We start from the raw sequence: 7647 nt of genomic DNA, 5'->3' as shown, positions 1-7647 counted from the left end.
CACGAGGCCTGTCGCAATCGTAAGCAATTCGAGTTAACTTCGTTAGCCCCTGTATCGAATTCAAATATATTCCTTTTCTCACCGAGAAGTAAATTAGTCTCTTCTAGTGATGATTTCTGAAAGAAAACAATAACTTAAATCACAGTTCAGAACGTTTCCTAGTCGTTTCGGCCTAAGTCATTTAGGCCTAAGCACCCGTCTAGGTTCGGCCAGAACTCTCTCTATATACGGCTCTGGGTTCGGCAACTTCCAGTTTACATGCAAAATGGGCGCCGTATTTATAGTACCAGTCCCTTGGGGGAGTACGTAAAGCATAGAATAATGAAAGTAAATGCCATATACATAACGTCTTACGTTGTTTAGGTCGTTTGCCAGTTTTGGATGTTACGGCCTTAATGACTTACGGTCAAAACGACCAGGACTCTTTAGAACAGGAGCCAGAATGATTCCCGAGAAGTCAATAGCGTGAGTGAGTCGGTGTTGAATATATGAGTCAATAATCTTATCGCAGTAATCTCGAACTTGGAGAAAATTGCGTCATTATATTTTAATGGGCTCGTGCATTCTCTTACTTGGACGCATTTGTGGTGGCTAAGGATCATGGAAAACCGCCGTTTTCATGAATTTTCAGTTACAAGGTCCTAAGTCCATTGTCCTCGTACGACATGGATTTTCTGATTTTGATAGCTAAACCCACTGTCCATTTTCATAAATTTTCAGAATAGAATCATTGAATCCTAATTGTCACTTATACATAAATTTTCTGGCTGGAATAATTAAATCCTGTCATTTTTTCAAAATAAATTTCCTGGTTGGAATAATTGAATCCACTGTTTAATAAATCTGCCATGCTTCCCTCGGTGTTATAACTATGACTAAATAGACTGCAATTTTTCATTCATTACAAAGAAAATTATCAAATATACTGCCCTTTAAATCGTGTGTTTCCAACAGGGTTGACTAAACTGTATAAATGAGACCGAAAACAACCATCCTATGCATTTAAACTATCATTCCTTATAACACGAAGGTGGCGTTGATGGATCCTGAGCAATGAATGTGTTTAGAATACAAGAGAAACGTTATCAGTGGCCAAAGTCGTTATTCCCACCAGCACAAATACCCTGTAAATGTTCACACAGGTGTCAGGTTTGAAGGGTATAGTACTATTATCGGAATAATTATGTGGTTCCATCCTGTTAATTTTGCTATACGTGCCCTTAAGATTCAAAGAAAGCCGCTTACTGCGGCTATAGTGTAAAAGCAATGAAACTCACAAAACTCTGAGGTCTTTGAACGCCATGTGTCAATGAGTGAGCTGTGGATCAGCAGTCTGTTTATCAGCAGTTGGCATCTTTTGCGCTCCTCCTTAGACGCTAATTGTGATATTTATCTGTGCAAAGTAAATATTTGGGAAAGGCAGAATTATCTGGGTACAAAGGTTGTTGCTGTTGTTAACAGATTAAATCAGTCATGAGATGGCATGGGTTTTTACCCTTGGAGGGCAGAGAGTTAGGAGAGGTGTGAGAATAAGAGACATTACAGAGCAAAAGCTGCATGGTCACCCACTATCGTGAGCTGTTATGTTCGATAAAGGCATAATAGTACTAGTGGTACTGGTATATAAATGTATCATTCTCTTTTCTTATCTATAGTGAAGTTACTTAGATGGCTACATGGAACAGGAGATAACAAGTTTTCAGTGGAATTTTAAAAACTATTGCCGATAATTGTTTGCCGTTGTTGTTTATTCTTTTAATCCAGTGACTCTCCCACATATTAGGGTCACATTTTAGTAATGATTATGTCACCGTATTTTCTGTGCCAGCACTGGCATTCATTCATGGCATAATAATAATAATAATAATAATAATAATAATAATAATAATAATAATAATAATAATAATAATAATAATAATATGTGGCGCCGTGGCAGAGTGGGTTATGCCGTCAATTGACTGGTTAAGCAACATTGAGGCTGGTCAGTCGTTGGATGGGTGACCGCTCTCCTCGGCGTTGACTCCTTGGGAAAGGATCTTTACCATAATTTCCTCAGTTTACTCAGCTGTTAATGAGTACCTATCCCTGATGGGGTATGGTCCAGCTATGGGTTAAATAGCAAAACTCAGCAATGATGTTAAGAAATGAAGGAATAAACGACAACGACGTAAATGGAACCTCAGGCAACAGAAGAGCTTCGTCCGGCAGCCAGGTATTTAACCCAATTGAAGGGGAAGACGGTCAGGTACTTGGAGGTCGTCATCCAGCAACTGACCACCACAACGACAGTAACCATCAGCCTGAGATTGGAGCTACAGAAGCAAACCAAAGGAAGAAATGGACAAGAGAAGAAAATAAGGAAATATGGAGATGCTACATCAGAAGCAACCCGACGGAGAGAGGATATAGAAGAAGGTTGGCCAACATCTGGAATGAGAGGAATAACACCCCCCAAACAGAGCAGAGGCTGGCAGACCAAGTAAGGAACATAAAGAAAAAGAACTGGCTCTCCCCAACAGAAAGAGAAGAACTGGAAAGGGAAATGCCACACGACAACGAACTGAGAAACGATGCCACAGAAGACGACAGGGATGATGAGGTATCAAACAACGACACACGAAGAAACACCGACGAAGTAACAGAGAGGACGGAATGGGTAGAAAAGATTAGACAATGGATGGAGTCAGATACAGAGAGAACAAAGATCCCCTACATGAAAGCCTACAACACCAAGAAATTAAAGGAGACAACAAGTGAGGTCCATGAAATAATGGCCATAATACACACCACCAGTATCACAGAAACAAATAACTTGGCATATGCAGGAGCAAGATTAGTAGGAGAACTGATGGGGATCCGAACACCAACACCACCAGCACAACCAACCCAACAGAAACCAAAACAGCAACCTCCTTGGAAAAGGCAACTGGAAAAGCAAATCATGGTGATGAGATCTGACTTGAGTAAACTGAAAGAGATGGCAGAAAAAAGGCTAAGAAGCAAGAAAACAAGGGAGGAACTGAACGAGAAATACAAAGTACAAGAGAGGGAACTAAACAACACAATAGAAGATGTAAAACAGAGGCTTAAGGCCAAAGCACATAAGATCCAACGGTACATGAACAGGAATAAGGGATACCAACAGAACAAACTATTCGGAACCAACCAGAAAAGACTATACAGCCAACTAAGAGGGGAAGACAACCACCAAGAAATTCCTGAAGCCGAACCAAGTAAGAGACTAGGAAAACATAGGCTTAAGGCCAAAGCACATAAGATACAACGGTACATGAACAGGAATAAGGGATACCAACAGAACAAACTATTCGGAACCAACCAGAAAAGACTATACAGCCAACTAAGAGGGGAAGACAACCACCAAGAAATTCCTGAAGCCGAACCAAGTAAGAGACTAGGAAAACATATGGAGCAATCCGGTATCACACAACAAACATACAACATGGCTCCAGGAAGTCAAGGAAGAAGAAACAGGGAGAATAAAACAAAGATTCACAGAGATCACGACAGACACAGTCAGACACCAACTAAAGAAAATGCCAAACTGGAAAGCCCCAGGTCCCGATGAAGTCCATGGATACTGGCTCAAAAACTTCAAGGCCCTACACCCACGAGTAGCAGAACAACTCCAGCATTGTATCACAAATCACCATGTACCCAAATGGATGACCACAGGAAGAACATCCTTAGTACAAAAACACAAGAGTAAGGGAAATATAGCCAGTAACTACAGGCCTATCACCTGCCTACCAATAATGTGGAAGTTACTAACAGGTGTCATAAGTGAAAGGCTATACAACTACCTAGAGACAAACACCATCCCCCACCAACAGAAAGGCTGCAAAAGGAAGTGTAGGGGCACAAAAGACCAGCTCCTGATAGACAAAATGGTAATGAAGAACAGTAGGAGAAGGAAAACCAACCTAAGCATGGCATGGATAGACTATAAGAAAGCCTTCGACATGATACCACACACATGGCTAATAGAATGCCTGAAAATATATGGGGCAGAGGAAAACACCATCAGCTTCCTCAAAAATACAATGCGCAACTGGAATACAATACTTACAAGCTCTGGAATAAGACTAGCAGAGGTTAATATCAGGAGAGCGATCTTCCAGGGCGACTCACTGTCCCCACTACTCTTCGTAGTAGCCATGATTCCCTTGACAAAAGTAATACAGAAGATGGATGCCGGGTACCAACTCAAGAAAAGAGCCAAAAGAATCAACCATGTGATGTTCATGGACGACATCAAGCTGTATGGTAAGAGCATCAAGGAAATAGATACCCTAATCTACACTGTAAGGATTGTATCTGGGGACATCAGGATGGAGTTTAGAATAGAAAAATGCGCCTTAGTCAACATACAAAAAGGCAAAGTAACGAGAACTGAAGGGATAAAGCTACCAGATGGGAGCAACATCAAACACATAGATGAGACTGGATACAAATACCTGGGAATAATGGAAGGAGGGGATATAAAACACCAAGAGATGAAGGATACGATCAGGAAAGAATGTATGCAGAGATTCAAGGCGATACTCAAGTCAAAACTCAACGCCGGAAATATGATAAAAGCCATAAACACATGGGCAGTGCCAGTAATCAGATACAGCGCAGGAATAGTGGAATGGACGAAGGCAGAACTCCGCAACATAGATCAGAAAACCAGGAAACATGTGACAATACACAAAGCACTACACCCAAGAGCAAATACGGGCAGACTATACATAACACGAAAGGAAGGAGTGAGAGGACTACTAAGTATAGAGGACTGCGTCAACATCGAGAACAGAGCACTGGGGCATTATCTGAAAACCAGTGAAGAAGACCCACAAATATACAGAGACAGGAGAATGACAAACAGAACAGAGGACTGGCACAACAAACCAATGCACGGACAATACATGAGACAGACTAAAGAACTAGCCAGCGATGACACATGGGAATGGCTACAGAGAGGAGAGCTAAAGAAGGAAACTGAAGGAATGATAGCAGCGGCACAAGATCAGGCCCTAAGAACCAGATATGTTCAAAGAACGATAGACGGAGATAACATCTATCCCATATGTAGGAAGTGCAATACGAAAAATGAAACCATAACCCACATAGCAAGCGAATGCCCGGCACTTGCACAGAACCAGTACAAAAAGAGGCATGGTTCAGTGGCAAAAGCCCTCCACTGGAGCCTGTGCAAGAAACATCAGCTACCTTGCAGTAATAAGTGGTACCTGAGGGAGTGATAGAATACGATCAGGCAAAGATCCTCTGGGACTATGGTACCAGAACAGATAGGGTGATACGTGCAAATAGACCAGACGTGACGTTGATTGACAAAGTCAAGAAGAAAGTATCACTCATTGATGTCGCAGTACCATGGGACACCAGAGTTGAAGAGAAAGAGAGGGAAAAAATGGATAAGTATCAAGATCTGAAAATAGAAATAAGAAGGATATGGGATATGCCAGTGGAAATTGTACCCATAATCATAGGAGCACTAGGCACGATCCCAAGATCTCTGAAAAGGAATCTAGAAAAACTAGAGGCTGAAGTAGCTCCAGGACTCATGCAGAAGAGTATGATCCTAGAAACGGCGCACATAGTAAGAAAAGTGATGGACTCCTAAGGAGGCAGGATGCAACCCGGAACCCCACACTATAAATACCACCCAGTCGAATTGGAGGACTGTGGTAGAGCAAAAAAAATAAAATAATAATAATAACGAAATCAGCAAACGGAAATGTACCTACACGTATATGTACTAATATACAAGTCCGAAAAAGTAAGAAGCCTATAGTAGACTAAATGATGCATGGCAGTTTATAGCAATGCAGTTTTCCTTAGAAGTCTAGCTGTTGACTTTAACGTCGTCTCCTTACATTTTAACAGCTGCCTGTCATCTCTCCCATTATACATTGACAAACATCTCTCATAATCATTACTCTGTTTACAAAATTACCGTGCAAAAATATAATTATGCCGCAGACAACAAACTGCAACAAAATCTGCAGTTTCCAATAATCGGCCTTTAGAAAACGAGGTAGCTCGAAAGAAAACGTATGCGACACTTCAGTGGGAGACTTCTGTCTATTGTGGCACTGTTGTTTTTAAGTGTTGTTTGCAATGTCCCTTCAGCCATAGTTGCGCACGCTTTTCAGCCTTTTACTTCACATCTATTCCTCTTCCATTATCCAATCTTGCTGTCCAAACTCTTCAACTTCTTCTTTTCACTGTCTAAAGCGCTGAATGGCTTCAAGTGCCCCAGTGCTTGACCACATAGTAGCTATAATTCATGGAAGGTTGATCATGCATGTGCCTGATATATGTCCTTTGCCGGTGATCTAAAGCTTACTAAGTATTTTACTTTCCACCTATTACCCTTTATACGTATTGTACTATAGTGGATTCACATCAGCCGTGCAACTGATGTCTAGGCCAGTCCCTTACGACGCTCCTGATTGGCTGTTGATAAGCCAAACACGGGGCTGGAAACTTTCAGTCTCTCGAGAGAGAGTTCATATAGGTAGCATGCATGTTTCACCTCTCCTGATGGATATGACTTTCAAAAATATCCCTCAGGAGAGTTGGAACATACATCTCACCCATGTGAACTCTCTCGAGAGACTGAGAGTTTCCAGTCCTGTCACTGGCTTATCAATAGCCAATCAGGAGCGTCGTAAGGGACTGGCCTAGACATCAAATAACACGGTTGATGTGAATCAACTACAGCCACACTCACCTCTTGAATTCTGAGTTTATTAATTTTCCTCAATAGAGCTTCCCTCCAAAAGCCTTAAAATCCGAAATGGAAGGAATAAAGAAAGTCTCCCTTCCAGATGGGGTTCGAACTCACTCTCATTACACCATCAAGCACACCTTGTTTGTTACAGCTGCATTCGTCAAATAACCGACGTAAATATATGCAGTTAAACTAATGATAAGCTTTCACGACGATGTAATATTTCAATAGACGTCTCAGCTATTGTCTCTCAATTATTTCTTAATGAAAACCCGGACAGAAATGCTGGGTGTTTTAAGGATGCAGGATCAAAATAAGCTGGTAAACTTGGGCTCTCTGCAAATCTGTATAGGGAAGAGGTATTGAATGAACCGATTGAAGTCTGTCGCTTTTGTTTGATCTCATCGCTTTGATGAAAAACCTGGATGCTTTGCACACCTGCGTTTCAGACACTACTTCTCTTCTCCTTTTTGCATATGTTAGGCAATAGGCAGTTGGTTGCATTTGCAATGTAATTTTTTACTCCCTCGGCGTATTGTTATGACTTCACAGTCCACATGGTACTAGTTCTCTCTCTCTCTCTCTCTCTCTCTCTCTCTCTCTCTCTCTCTCTCTCTCTCTCTCTCTCTCTCTCTCTCTCTCTCTCTCTCTCTCAGGAAGTGATCTGCTTGGTAAAAATGTACGTTGTCATATCATAATTGAAAATTAAGAGATCTTCGACCGGGTAACCCTCAATCCTCACGCCACAGTGGTGAGACTATTCATCAGATAACCTTCGCCATCAACCCCGCTCCCCAACCGTCAACCCCCTACCCCTCTCTCCTCTGCTTCTCTTCCAAGGCCTCATTTCGAATGTCACTAATCTCTTGCTGTGGTTTTTGTTATTT

Source organism: Macrobrachium nipponense, chromosome 35 (assembly GCF_015104395.2).
Source record: "Macrobrachium nipponense isolate FS-2020 chromosome 35, ASM1510439v2, whole genome shotgun sequence".
Lineage (NCBI taxonomy): Eukaryota > Metazoa > Arthropoda > Malacostraca > Decapoda > Palaemonidae > Macrobrachium > Macrobrachium nipponense.
This window is presented reverse-complemented; position numbering follows the sequence as displayed.